Below are 15,136 nucleotides of genomic sequence, written 5' to 3'. Positions count from 1 at the left end.
CCGCTCCAGGCACGCCTGGCTGCGCGCCGCCTAGTGCGGCCGGGCTAGAGGCGCGGCCACCCAGCTGCCCGGTCCCAGCCCGGGCCTTGGGGACAGGCGGGCACAGCTCCCCCAGCCCGCCGCTTCGGGCACTGCAGCACCGCCCTTGCTGCCCCGCCTCGCCCCCCGCCGGCGCCTCGAAGCCTGACCCCCGCCCGGCCGAGGCAGACCCACCCGAGCGCGGCTGCCGCTCGCGCGCACCCAGCCGCTAGCGCTCCGGGCGCCCGGGGCTGCGCACCCGGGAGTCCCGGGCCACCCGGTCGCCCCCCGCCAGGCCCCTCCCTGCCTCCCGGCCGGCTCGTCTTCTGGCCCAGCCTTTCCTTGGCGCTCACCTCCCTCCAGCCTTCCGGGAGCTGGACCCGGCCTCCCGAGCTTTGGTCAGCTTGGGACAGTGGCCGGAGCCTGCGGGAATCCGAAACCTCGTTTCTGGCTAGCCTCAGGCTCTGGGTGCGCTCTAAGCCGCAAGGTCTTGACCAAGCCCCTTACATCTCTGGGCCTCTGTTTTCTCATCCAGGAAATGGACGTAAGAGCGGGAGATTGCAAGGATAGAAGGAGCTTAGGGAAGGTCTCTTTTTGGCACCCTCACCAAATCTTGCTTTGCGTGTTGGTTTTATGTGCGCTTGTTCTGTTTATCCTCCTATATCTGGCAGATTCGGAGAGCTCAGTGCCTGGCACAGCAGGTGTGACTGCCGTGTTTGTGCGATGAATGAATGAAGTGCCACAGGGCTGTGACGGTACCTCCCTAGGGCAGAGTGCTCAGTTCCACACCATGGTTCCTGGTAAGTCTTATTTGCCCATTCCCAGCTCATGGTCTCTCTGGGTCCCGGATTTGACTCTGTGTCTCTCAGTTACTCAGAGCGCGAAGGACTTCTTGTCTGAATGGGAAAACCAAGGCCCAGGCAGGGGCAGGGAAGGGCCCCACTTCCCTAGGGGTTGGGAACAGACCAGGCCTCCACCCTCACCTCTCACCCTGTGCTCTTCCCTGTTTAGGAACATGAGGCTTGCTCCCATGTGGATGGTCGCGGTTGGGTGCTGGGACGATGCCCTTCCCTCTGTGGAGTCTCTGGGGGCTCAGCACAGAAGAAGGGCTCAGTAAACATTTGGTGTTGAGAGTAGGCAGAAGGTGGCGGGGATATACGGGGCTGAACAAGAGTACAGATGGAGGCTCGTGTACCATATGTCTAAATATTTGCAATTTATAAATCAAGCTAACAAAATGTGAAATAAAATATGTTCTAGTCTCCTACCTTGACAAGTACACTTTCACAGCAACCAGGAAGGCCAGCTTTGAATGTAGAATTCTCAGACTATTGGACCCTGTGCAGAGCCTGGTGGTGCAGGAAGAGGAGACCCCTTCTTTCCCACATCTGCCTCGGGCCTGCCCTGCACATGTGAGCCTCTTAGCCAGTATGTGCAAGCCCGTCTGCACCTCCTCTTCCCTTGGAGAGCTGTGCCTTCGCCACCCCTCAGGCCCAGAACTGGGCATGCCTGTGGGAGGGATCTGCAGAAGAGACCCAGCCATGTGGGCTTAGGGAATCTGTCTGGGCAGGGAATCTCCGGGGCCTGGGGACCTAGAGAGTGATCTAGAGAAAGGGGGGTCATGAGCTCCACGTGGACACAACCTTTTCGCTTTGTGTTCTCCTCTCTCTGTGATGAGAGCTTGGCTGGAGAACTAGAGCTCAGCACCGCCAGGGATTAAATTTATTTATTTATTTATTTGACACAGAGAGAGAGAACAAGTAGGCAGAGAGGCAGGCAGGGGGTGGCAGAGAGCCCGATGTGGGGCTCGATCCCATGACCCTGAGATCATGACCTGAGCTGAAGGCAGAGGCTTAACCCACTGAGCCAACCGGGCACCCCAAGAAATTTTTTTAAAAAAGATTTATTTATTTATTTTTTGGAAGAGAGAGAGCACAAGCGGGAGGAGCAGAGGGGGAGGGAGAGAGAATCCCAAGCAGACTCCGTGCTGAGCCCAGAGCCCAACATGGAGCTGGATCTCACGACCCTGAGATCACCACCTGAGCTGAAACCAGAAGTCGGATGCTTAACCTACTGCATCATCCAGGCGTCCCCCAAGCCAGGACATTTTTGAGAGCGCTTGGGACTCTAACTAGAAGATTTGCTCATTGTCAGGTATAAAGCAGGACAGTGTCCAGCAAACTCAGATGCCTTGTTCTGCTAAAAGATTGAGTCTTCATACGCCAGGCATTGTTCAAAGAGCTTTACGTGGTGTCACTAGCTCAATCCTCAACTGCGAATCTAGGAAGTAGGTACTGTTATATTCCCATTTTACAGGTGAGGAAAGGAAGGTTAGAGAAATAAAACATCTGCCCAAGGAAAGGGGTGGGCCCAGGACTTCAGAGCCATGTCGTATGCCTGGACTCAGGGCTCTGGGCTCGAACCTCTGTCCCATAGTATGTGCTGCCGACCTTGGAGGGAGCTGCTGGGCCTCCTGTGTCTGTATCTGTTAGGTGGGGACAACGTTACCTGACTCACTTGTCCTGGGGCTGCTGGGAGACACACACGGAGTAGTAAGAGTCCTATGAGCTAGGAAGAGCAGAGCGGGGGAGGGAGGGGAACTGAGGCCCAGGGCCAGGAAGGTCCGCCCTGGTTGCGATAAGGGAGAGGCGGAGTCCTCTGGTCTGAGTCAGTGGAAAGTCTTAATGGGAAAGCATCTTTGAGGAAACGCTCCTCAAACTTTCAAGAACAGTCCAATTGTGATGATTTACATACAGATTAATGAGAAAGTTCATTCATTAATAGCTCTTTCTTACACAATCACACACGATGTTAAGACTGAACGTGTGTCTAGTGCTTCTGATGCCCCGGCCACCCAAACAGAGGCTTTGCTTGAATATTACCGCCTTTAATTCTGGCCACAGCCTTGGAAGTAGAAACTGTTAATCCCATTTATAGGCAGTGAAACCGGGGTGGCGGGCGGGGGGCGGGGGCTGCCCTAAGGTGCTTTAAGATGCATCAACAATCCTAGGACATAGGCGCTCTCATGTTATGTATGGAGAAACTGAGGCACGGCGGGATCATATGGGTTGCCTACAGCCATGCAGTTAGGAACTGGCACAGCGAGCGTGTGGACACAGGTGGTCTGGGTGCTGAATTACCTGCTACTCTGTTCTTCCACATGTAAGGGCTGATGTCTGGGTCCGGAAGGGGAAGGTCATAAAATTTCTCTACATTCCTCCTGGAAGTTGCCATCAGTTCTCAAGGGTTGAGATGGGGCCCCTGCTCTGTATCTCCTCTCTGTGCCCAGTGCCTTGAATGCCTTATACGAACTGGAATTTGAGTATCTTCTGGTTGTTTTCTTTTCTTTGATTGAAGAAAATAAGCCTTTGATTCTCTAAGTGTCCCATTTTGTGGAGTGAGTTATCCTTCCTTACTAGAAAGTTCACCAAGGAAGGGAAACCTGGCCAAGTTTCTAATCAGAAAGAATCACATACAGCATGTCTTAATTATCGCCAGTCCTTGGTGAATGGGTCCAAAGCCATGTGGTTGGCTGTTCTCCAGCCAATCTTAGGAGAACCCAGTAACAGAGTGTTTGGTCAGTGGGGGTCTGGGATTTCCAGTCCAGCTTCCCAGATTTTTAGGTGAAGAAACTGAGGACTTAGGCTTGGGATCTAGAACCTTCTTAAGCCTATACATGCATTGTTCAGGGAGATAAAAAGCCATGGGCTCCTCTCCTGCCTCCATGGCCTGCCCCATCTCAGGCTTGGCTGAATGGATCTGCACAGCCGTCCCCTCTGAGCCGTCCACCTGGTGCCCTGACCAAGAAGGGGCAGGAAACTCGATCATTCTCAGCCAGCCACGCACGTCTGTGTGGCTGGGCAGCTCCCAGCTCTTCTCTGGGGCTGTCGTTTGCTTCCTGAATTCCTTTCTAGGAATTTAGAGAGTGGGTAAAGGGGAATGTCAGGTCCTCGGGAAGCCTGTCTATGTTTCCAGTGCTGCTAGATCTCTTCCTCAAGCTGACTCTCGGTTGCTTCATCCATGCAATGGCACTCATAAGAGAGACCGTGAGGACTCGACAGGATGATATGTGTAAAGACTTCTAAGCATGGGGCTCCGCGCCCCTGAATGTTGAGTAAGCCTCTTCATCTGCTTCTATAGTTTGCGCCGGAAGTCACACTCCAGTGGTCTGTTTTACTTGGTCCACCCAATATTTTTAAAATATTTATAATTTGTTGACAACATTTCAAGATTGGGGAAGTTCACAGATTGAAATCCCCAGCTTTTCTTTAAAAAAAAAAAAAAAAGGAAGAACTAGCAACAGGGTACCCACATTCACTGGGGAAGAAAGGTGACCTCTGTGCACCTCGAGTCATTCATTCATTCATGTCCCTGCAATCCCCTAACACGGAGCCAGTGGTTTCTGAGCGCCCTGCTGTGGGTCAGGAGCTGTGCCCGCATAGTGCACTGAATTCTTACCCTAAGTTCTTAACGCCCTTATTTGGCCAACATGGCGTAGAGGCTCAGAGAGTTGGGATCAGTTGCTGAGGTCTCAGGGTTAGCAGATGGTAAAGCCAGGACTCCCCCATAAGACCTTTGCCACTTTCCTTTATATGGGCTCTTTTCCTACCACAGCCTAGCTTTGGTGGAGGAAACCCTAGTTATGACCTGTTGATGGACTGATGGAAGAATTTAGCATGTGATGTCAATGCCCATGGTTCCCATCCTTTACCTTCAGACCCCCTGGGGCTGTGGAGTTAAGGTAGGTGTCCCGGAATTAATGGGCACACCTAGAATTCTTGGAAAAAAACTTTCCCGCCCACAGATAAGATGACTGTAGCTTAACATTTTGAAATGAACATTATGAAAATGTTTAGAGATGCCTGGGTGGCTCAGTTGGTTAAGGATCTGACTCTTGGTTTCAGCTCAGGTCATGATTTCAGGGTTGTGGGTTCGAGCCCCACATCAGGCAACGTGCTCAGCGGGGAGTCTTCTTGGGCTTCTCTCTCTCCTTCTCTCTGCCCTCCCCTGCTCTCTCTCTTCCTCTCAAATAACTAAATATACTTTAAAAAAAGAAGAACAGGTTCATACATCTACAATGGAAGACAGTAATAGTACAGTAAAACTCCATGCTGAATCACCCAGATTCAGCAATGACTAGAATTTGGTCCCACTGGCTTCATCTACTCTTCTTTTTTGTTTCTCTTTTACTTTTCTTTTCTTTCCTTTTTTTTTTTTTAAGGTAAAATTAATTAATTTATTTATTTGAGAGAGAGCACATGAGCAGGAGGGGAGGGGAGGCGCAGAGGAAGAGGGAGAAGCAGACTCCCTCCTGAGCACGGAGATGGACAGGGGGCTCCATCCCATGCCCCCAAGACCATGACCTGAGCCGAAGGCAGATGCTTAATGGGCTGAGCCACCCAGGTGCCCCTGTTTCTCTTTTTCTTCACTGAATTATTTCGAAATGCACTCCAGATATCTTGTCGTGTCATCGGAATACGTCAGAGGTCAGAGCCGGTCTCTAAAACCCGTGGGAGGGTGGAGTCAGCTGGTTGGGGCTGCTCAGAGCTGATGTGAGTACCTCTTCTCCATTCTGCCTTCAGCCATGTGGCATTGGCAGCTGCAAATATAACACGGAAATCAGCAAACACTACAAGACAGGGTTCCCCTACAACTCTCCACCCCAGAACCGGGGTCTGAACATTTATTAGTATGCCACTGCCCGAAACTCATGGACATTTTCTTATATAACCACGGTGCGATGATGTCATTACGGAAATGACCGTTTACATTCCAATCAAACGTCCACGAGAGTCTCAAAGATGTCTGTTTCTGGATGGTTTGTCTGATCCGGACTCAGACAAGATCCACCCCTGACGTTTGGGAGTTTATGTCCCTTAATTTGTCTCAATCTAGAGCACGCCCTTTATCCCGCACCTGGGGCTTTTGTATGCCCTTGACGGCTGCGGAGATCAGGTTGGCCGATCCGTTCCGCAGGTTGTGTATCCTTTGGCGGCTGTCCTCCTCCTTCCCCTTATCACCTGTCTTTTTTTTTTTTAAGATTTTTTTTTTTTTGATTATTTATTTGAGAGAGAGAGAGAGCATGAGAGGAGAGAGGTCAGCGGGAGAAGCAGACTCCCTGCCGAGCAGGAAGCCCGATGTGGGACTCGATCCCAGGACTCCAGGAACATGACCTGAGCCGAAGGCAGTTGCTTAACCACCTAAGCCACCCCCAACTAAGCTTAACCAACTAAGTGCCTTTATCTCCTGTCTTTAAAGTCTGAATCGATTCAGCTCAACTCGGTTGTTTGGTTGGTTTTTGGGAGAGGGTCCAGAAGGCTTCCTCGATGGCTCTGGGTTGAACGTTTGCCTTTTCAGTGCTTGCAGATGATTTGTGACAAATGAAATGCAAAGCCATTGGGAAGCGTTTTTGAGTTTATGATGGCCTTGTGTTACTTCGCCATCCACGTATACCACAAGTTCAGCCACGGTGAAATCTTTTGCTAGAAGGAAGGGCCGTGAGAGTCAGGAAAGCTGGCCTCTCTGATTGGACCTCACCAGCCTGCGCAAGTCTTTCTACATTCAGGTCTCAGGAATGAAGAACTGCCTTTGCAAGTTCATTCCATTGTGCTGTCCCTTGGACGGTCGGATACCCTACCCTACCTCGTGTCTAATTGCAATCTTTCTTGCTTTTCCTGAAGCCCATTTTCTCTGCCTGGATCCTTGGCATTTCTTTCTTTTTTTTTTTTTAATTTTTAAAGATTTTATTTATTTGCCAGAGAGAAAGAGAGAGAGAGAGAGAGGGAGAGAGAGAGAATGTGTGTGTGAGCGAGTGCACAAGCAGGGGGAGAGGCAGGCGGGGGCGGGGGGGAGGAGGAGGCTCCCCGCTGAGCAGGGAGCACAGTGTGGGACTTGATCCTAGGACTCTGGGATCTGAGCTGAAGGCAGACGCTTAACCGAGCCACCCAGGAATCCTGAACCTTGACATTTCTTAAACTCCCCTCTCTCAAGTCTCTTCTACCATGGGGAGAAAAACAAACCGAAATGTCCTGTGGTTCTAGGTTCTGGATCCTGTCCTTGATGTGGCAATCATTTCACCCTGAAGTGGTTTGAACCTCACTCTGTCCCCAGCCCCAAGAGACACTGTACATAACTTCTCCACCCCTGAAGGATGGGAGTCCTCACAGACCAAGGCACAGGACATTTGTCCTGGGAGCCCCCTGTGTACTCTTGCTTGCAGGTCTGGGGTCTTGTCTATGGACCAGCATCAAATTATGGCTTTGGTTCCCGAAAGTTCCTGTCCTTGCCCATCCTTCCCACCCTCTCTGTCTGGACTGAATCCCGGAAGCTGGTTCCTCTTCACCCTCCTCCTCTTGCCTGTTCCTGATCTCACCCACTGACTCGGCTGGGGGCTTGCTTCTTCCTCCCAGAAACAGGGAGCTGTGGTGAAAAACACTTGTTGTGGCTGAGCATTCTGCTTGAATCTTGAAGATGGCCTGAGCTAGAAGTGACACCCTTTCTTTGGGAAGCAGAGTGGTGTCTGGGGAACATAGAAGCTTCCTTAGGGCTATGCCTCATTCCAGAAATTTGAGTCTGAGCCTGTGTTTAAGTTGCCATCAGGACTCAACGTAGGAAATGAGCTCTTCAGGGTGGGAAGGCCCTGTCAGACCTTGCACCTGTAGTGGGGGTGGGCAGCGTGAACTTGACTTTTCCTCCAAGGTAATTCACATTACCTATAAGGTCTCAGACACCTGTACTCCTGCAGTCTCAGAGAAAAAGCCTGACCCGTAAGGAAATACTCAAGGGAACTTAGAAGAGGCATGCTGTCAAGTTCATGGAAACAAGGAACGTGATTGACAACTAAGGATTACTGCATATGGCACCTGATTGCTCTTGAATGTTTATCTTCTTGACTTGTGTTTATTAGAACCATTTAAAAAATGGGCTGTTAAGCTGTTTTAATAGAGGACTTAGTTTTCTTAAATATTCTGAGTTAGAACTAGTGACGTTAATTTGTCATACTTGTAGCTGAAATCCAAAGAGGATGGGGAGAAAATACTACGGGCAGCTCCCAGTGCTGTTTTCCATCAATGGCAACCTGCCCTCATGTTAGAGAGGCACAAGCAAAGACCCTGGGGTCAGCTGGCCTTGGCAAATCATCTTTGGCAAATCATCTCTTCTGTCCCTCTGTTTCCCCTCCCTCTCCCTTCTGGGCTTTGCACGTGCTGTTTCCCCTGCTGGAAATGATCCTCAACTAGTCCTTTCCTGAGCAAATACCCTCAGGTCTTAGCTACCATGTCATGTCCAAGAAGACTTCCTTGGGCTTCTGGTTATACAGTCTGTCAGCTCTCCAGACTTTTCCTTTGGAGCACTACCAACCTAATAAAAAAATGATTATTAAATTGTTATTTGTAAAATTATCTATGTGGTGTGTCTCTTCCAGTGGTTTCTGATCTTCAAGATGGTAGGGATCATGCCTGTTTTCATTGCTGTGTTCCTGGTGCTGCTGTGTGTCTGGCACAGAATGTTGGATAAAGAAATGAGGTGCAGTTCTTTAAGCCTCAGTTTCTTTATCTAAAGAATGGGCCTATGACTCTTTCTTTCAAATGGAAGTCGATAACCCGACAAATATTGATTTCTTTCCTATCCTTACTCCTTGCAAAAGAAAAAAAAGCAATTCAGAAGAAATAAATGGCCTTTTGAATTGTTAGCCTGAAAACCCGTAACTTAAGAGAGCACACACGAAGCTGGAATTGTAATTGTGGAGCGGTGGGGATGTCCCTGGTTTCTGCCACAGGAGGAATGGACTAACTGACTCCCTTAGATCCTGGGGTGGAGGAGCCCTTTCCCCTGGGGATGAGGGAGCTGATTTGTCTGTGTGGAGGGCTCAGGGTAGGCCGAGGATTCCACAGAGAGTTGGGGGGCTCCATTCCACCCCGAGAGTGGCTTCTAAGCTTCCCTTGGCCTCTGAGGTGGAGATGAAGGGTGACCCAGGGTCCCTGCCCCCTGTGTGGCTTAGGGATGCCTTCCTGCAGGTCCAAGGGGTTAGTGAGGTTAGCCCAGCAAATGGCTAGAGGAGAAGTAGTTCAGGCCAAGGGAGTAGCACATGCGTGGGCCTGGAGGTGGGAGGGCATGGTGTGTGGGAGAATGAAGGTTCAGAGGAGGGGCAGGCAGAGAGGGGCATGGCGGAGGCCGTATTGTGGATGCTCCTAGGACTGAGGGATTTTTGTCACAATGGAGCTGGAAGAGGACAGCAGGGGCCAGGGAAGCTCATGGGACACTGCATGCATGTGATACCTGTTCGCGTGTGTATGCATGTGCACCTGTGCATATATGTGCATTGTGTGCACGTGTGCTAGTGCATGCACATGTATACGCGACTACAAGTGTATGTGTGTATGTCTGTACATGTAAATGTGTGCATGTATACAAATGCACACACATATGTGCACGTGCACATGTATGTGTATATGTGCACATGCATGTACCTGCGCATGTGTGTATGCACACATGCACACGCATTTGTACCGGTTTGTGTGTACGCATGTGGATGTGTGCATGTATGTGCGTGTGTACACGTGTATATATGTGTATATATATTTGCGTACCTGTGTGCATGAGTATATGTATTGCACGTATGTGTGCTTGTGTGTATGTACGTGCCTGTTGGGGGGGGGCAGCACCCTCAGCCTCCGGCCAGGAACCGCACACACAGATGCCCAGCAGGCATCCCCACAGATGCAGACGTCCCAGCCCTGGAGTGTCAGAAACCCGCCAGGGCCAGAGCAGCTGCTTCTAAATCAAGGCCAAGGGCAGCCGAGGGGCCGGGTTGGGTTTGGTGGCTTTGCCTCCCGGGCTGATGGGGGCTGGGGCCGAAGAGGTGCTCTCCATTAGGGATTCTGGGCCAGAGTGAGCCTGGCCGGTTTGGGGAAGTTTATTTTGGAAACTGGGATGATGCAAAATTAAGTGCGGAGGAAAAAATAGATGAGGCGGCGGTGAGGGTCTGTCTGTGGCTGGCGGGGCTGGAAGCGCCCAGCTAGGAGAGCACTGTTGGGTAAACAGATGGGGGTGGCAGCTTTTCTGCACGCCCGCTATAAATATCCCACAGTTTGGCTGCCCCTGCTGGGGTTTCCTGGCATGGTGGGAGTGGAGATCAAGGTGCAGACGCAGGGCACTTCCGGGGGCAGCGGAGGGCAGCCAGGGCGCTGCTCAGATCCCAGTTCCTGGGGGCGGTGTGGGTGCCGAGGTCTGAGGCTGAGGCCCTGGGCGGGGGCGGGAGGTATTCCTTCACAGCCCACAGGCCGTGGAGCCCGGGCAAGCTCCCTTCCCTCTGATGACAACAGAAGGCAGGGGAAGTGTCCCTCCTGGTGCCTCGGTGGGCAAGCTGGAGACACGGAGGCAATGCTCTGTCCATGGTCAATCCTCTTAGGTTCTGGGTGGCCTGGGTGAGTTCTCTCATCTCCTGGAGTCTCCATCTCTTCATCGAGTATATGGGGGCGGGGGGCATCTGGGAGGCTGGAGTGGAGGCGCAGGCGTGGCAGTGGGCAGCAGTGGGACTGATATCAGAGCTGACTGTGAGCGGGCTCCCGGGGGACCTCCGTCACCTCTGCAATACTGCGCTCTTCCTAATACCGATGCGGGCAGTGGTTCAAGCCACGCCCACTGGAGGCCTGTGATGATCCAGGGACTTGGCAAACTAGGTTATCTAAGCTCCTTTGTGATCTCGGGGTATTTTCCCAGCCACGCCATCCTACATGTAAAGAACCCGAGGCTCAGAGAGAAGGGACTGCCCACAAGATCCTTCATTCGGCCAGTAAGTATCCAGTGCCGATCAGCCATGAGCTGGGAATTGGGTGGGTCGCTGTGTCCATAGAGCTCACAGCCCAGTTGGGGGGAATGGGCTGACTATCAGGGAAGGAGGGACACACGGACAGGCATCTAGCATCACGCATAGCCTGGGACGTTCTGCTCTCCTGCATCTGTGTGGCTGTGTTGGGGCTCCTCCTAGGACTAAGGTGTTTTTGTCATCCTGTCATGCCCCAGCACCGGCCCAGGAGCTGGCAGGTGCCTGCTGAAATGAATCGAAAACACATCAATTCAGTTCATCAAAATAGTGTCTGAACAAGACTCCGTGTGAGGCTTGTGCCAGCCTCAGCGGGGCCACGAGGGCTGACTGGGCTTCGTGGGGAGAAGAGACCGAAAGCCTCTGCTTGTGCATGTCTGTATGACAAGTTACGATGGAACAAGTATTCTCATGCCTTCCCAGAGCCCAGCGAATGAGGCAGGGCAACCGCCATCCCCATTTCACAGATTAGGAAACTGAAGTTCAATGAAGTTCAGTGACTTGCCCAAGGACGCTCCGCTGGGACGTGGTAGGGCAGGGCCTGGAACACAGGACTTCAAATCTAGGGTTCTCCCTGCAGGTGGGGAGGGGCTTTCGGTCTGTGGGAAACACCCGGAGGGCTCCAAACTCCCTGGGGGGTGCTGTATTAGCCTGGCAAGCTCAGCAGGGGTGGTTTGGCCCAGGGAAAGGCAGGCATTTTACTCTGGCCTCTCATGCCCCACTACGAGGACGTCTGCCTACAGCTTGAGGACAGAAGAGCGGGAAGGGACAGACGCTGGACAGAGTTTCTGGAGACCCAGCTCTGCCCGTTACAAGCTGGGCCCTGGGAATCTCTGAGCCTCAGTTTCTCTCTGTGAATGCAGGGGTTGAACTTAATCGCTAGAGAACATTTTAGCTTGGACGCCCCATACTTCTCCTCCAGGGTGCTCTGTGGTCTGTCTTTGGGCCCAGGAGGGCACAGTTGGGAGCAAGTCTGTGTCTGAGGCAGGACCAGGCAAGATGTATGTTCCGGCCTCCCTGGGGCACCTGGGCTCATGGTGAACCTGAAGTGTGAGCAGGGCCGGGATGCCGAGGAGCGAACATGTCCCCTCCGGCCTCTGGAATCCCCGGATTGAGGAGATGGGCCAGGGCCTTTCCTCGGTTTCCCTTCCGCACTCAGTCCCCATCCCACTGTCTCTGGGGCAGTGCTCCACAAATGTCCAGGTTCTCCTCCTGCGGAATCCATGGTGGGAACTCATTGCCCGCTCCCCTGAAGCTGGGGCGGCCACCTGACTGGCTTTGGCCAACGAAATGTGACAGCCACCAGCGACGGGCAGGATGGTGTTGACTTGGGTCCTGAGTAAGGACAACGTAGAGCAGGGTCCCCCCCCAGCCCACAAGCATGTGGTATGAACAAGAATGAAACCTTTGCTGTTTGGAGCCCTGAGGTTTTTGAATTGTTTATTTCCATGCCGTCACCCTGTACATCCTGACTAGAGTGGGGTGCACAGATGGGACAGCAGCCTTGGGATTAACTGGTTGGACTATTCTTCCTCCTTTTATTTTTTTCAATTAGCAATAATCGCGCCTCGGATAAACCTCATTGGCTACGATACTGCCACTGCGCAAAGCTCCTCCTTTTATTTTTTTGCACATTTATTCATCCATCCATCCATATAGACATCTGTGTATCCATCTACCATCATTCTGTCTGTCCATCTACCCATCCACCCATCCGTCTATCCATTCCTATGTTCAACTATCCATAATTCATCTATCCATCCATCTGTCCGTCCATCCATCTGTCCATCTATCCATCTGTCCGTCAATCCACCTAAGGATTCAGACCCAGTTCAGTCTGACCCTGAAGACCAAACTTCTCTGTTGTGCAAAGATGCTTCTTTGGAAAAGACACATCCTTCTCTCTGCCTGCCCAAATTGCCTCTTTCTGCAGGGCCTGCTCGACCCTCCCTCCTCCAAGATGCCCTCCCTGACCCTCTCCCAGCCCCAGTCAGGGTGTCCAGGGGGCTACACAGGCCCACAGAACCCTGATCACCATGGCTGGCCTGTAGATGAATGGACTGAGTCATGGTCTGGAGGCACAACAGCCCTTTCCCGGAAAGGGCATTGTGGGATTGGCCAATAGTGGTCTTTGGGACTTTGGGACTTTGGGACTTTGATTGCCCCAAATGGACCCACATTCACATATTCAGGGACTCTCATCCTTGGAAGGCTTCATGTGCCCATTTGGGCTTGGCGAATGCACTCCCAGAGTCACAGGCCCACTCTGGGCTCCTCCAAAATTTGGAACATCCTTGGGATCTACCTTGAAACCTTTATTTTGCAAAAAAGGAGGAGGAGATTTTAATGTAGGGAAAATTGGATTTCAGTGAAATTGCCAAGAGCTGGCTGGCTAAGGGTGCCCCTTAGGCCTCTGCTATTTCTTCTGAGGTCTCCCTAGCAGCCTGTGCTGAAGTACTGAGAGAGCAGAAGCTCCCTTCAGACTCAGGGTGGCCTCGTGGCTAATGCCTGGCCTTTGCAGGCAGAAAGTGGGGCTCCGTGGGGTCCCCGGGCAGAAGCTTCACATCTCTGAGCCTCAGTTTGCCCATCTGTAAAATGGGGGTCTCTTCAGCTGGAAGGGCTGTTGGAGAACACGATGGGGTAGTGGAACAAGTGTGCAGGGCCCGGCATGTGGGAGGCATGCAGTAAATTGTAGTTTTCATGAATGGTGGCGTACCGTGAGCTGGACAGGACCTCACTCAGGGGTGAATGTACAGGGTTTGACGTCAGATGTGAAGGTGATGGTGATAATTATCCTATTGAACTGAGTAAATCCAGTCCCTCTTGTGGAGGAGGCTTAGCCCCTGAGTTAAATGCGCAGACCAGGATCAAGGGCACAATTCAAATTATCAGGGAAAGAGAATGATTGTTTTCTAACACTCTGCCTGTGAGCCAGGTGCCGAGGTGAGCAGGGCAGGCGCGATCTCTTGGGAAACTTGCCCGGGGATCATTAGCCTCATTCTACCGATGGTGCCGCTGAGGCTCAGAGAGGCCAAGGGACTTGTCAAGGTCATACAGCCAATAAAAGATGGAGTGAAGATTCCAGCCCAGGGGCGAAAGGAAGGAGGTGGGAAGTGGGCTGGTGACAGCAGGTGGTGTTGGCACTGGGGAGCTGGCAGGCTGTTTCCTACACCCCATCTGTCCCCGCAGGGCCCCTTTCTCCTTCTCAGCCCCTCCCAAGGCCACCACTGCCTTCATTCTGGAGCCCACATCCCTCCCTCTTGTCAGGACAGAGAATCAGTCCGAGGCCCCCTGTACCTGATTTAGGCCACTGTCCCCAGGCACAGGAAGGGGGACACCTGCCAAGCGGCAGAGCCAGAACCGAGCGCGTGGGCTCCAGACTCCTCTCCTCCGGGCCCCGCTGTCTGCAGAACTCCCAGCATGATCCCGTCTCCCAGCTAGCTGGTTTCCGTGGGAAATGGGAACAGACGACCGGAAATCCAGAACTGTGAAGACCAATTCGGGACACACAGCACAACCCAACCACACACTTTCTTCCTTCGTTCTCTGCATTGGGGACCAAACGCTTTGCTTCTCCGGGGACTGGGGACGCAGGACAATGCAGCACCCAAACCCCCAATTCTCATATTGGGTACACGGTGGCCCCAGGGCAGGGTAGAGACCTTGGCACGAGGAGGCATTCCTGGCTTTCCTCCTTCCTGATCCATCACGGCCTTCGGGAAGCTGACCGGAGCCCTTGCGCCAGGCCGGGCCTCCTCAGAAGACCGTTTCTGTGCCTTCCTGTTGCGGTTTTGACTTTGGAGACATGCTCCGGCCTTGAACTCACCGAGGGCCGGCCCCATGTGAAGCTTGAAGTTTGTTCAGCCGTTTTGGGCTCCTGGTGGCAGGGAGCTCGGCCTTAAGCAAAGTCCAGACTGACCGCAGGTTTCCAGGGTGACTCTGGGGTGGACAGGCCTATTTATATGTGGTGGGCATCATATCACCACTTCCCCTGACACTTAGTTTGTGAAGGTTTTTCTCCAGGGGGAGGAAGCTTGGTCTTCTTTCCAACGTCACCCTTGGTTTTCCTGGCCCTTTGGAGCATGGAGGCCAATGGGACCAGGGGAGATTGTGCCATCGTGGTTGGGGCTGGAAGCAGACACACCTGTCTTTGAATCCTCTAAGTCTCAGCTCAGATGTCACCTCCTCCAAGAGGCCTTCCCTGACCACTCTGCCCCTCGCAGTATTGACCCCTATCTGGATGGTCTCATTGTATATTTATTTGTCTCACTCTCTCTCTCCCAGTAAGATGTTAGC

At 52.4% G+C, this 15,136-nt stretch overlaps 1 non-coding gene across 1 annotated transcript; it reads right to left on the bottom strand.

The window, feature by feature from the left end:
* Positions 1-12,309: 12,309 nt before the first annotated feature.
* On the bottom strand, positions 12,310-12,452 carry LOC116568305. Its single transcript, XR_004276542.1, has one exon. It is a non-coding gene; the product is annotated as a U4 spliceosomal RNA (small nuclear RNA).
* Positions 12,453-15,136: the final 2,684 nt, after the last annotated feature.

This window comes from Mustela erminea, chromosome 10 (assembly GCF_009829155.1).
Source record: "Mustela erminea isolate mMusErm1 chromosome 10, mMusErm1.Pri, whole genome shotgun sequence".
Lineage (NCBI taxonomy): Eukaryota > Metazoa > Chordata > Mammalia > Carnivora > Mustelidae > Mustela > Mustela erminea.
Note: the sequence above shows the minus strand (reverse complement) of the source record. Positions and strands in the feature narration are given on the sequence as shown.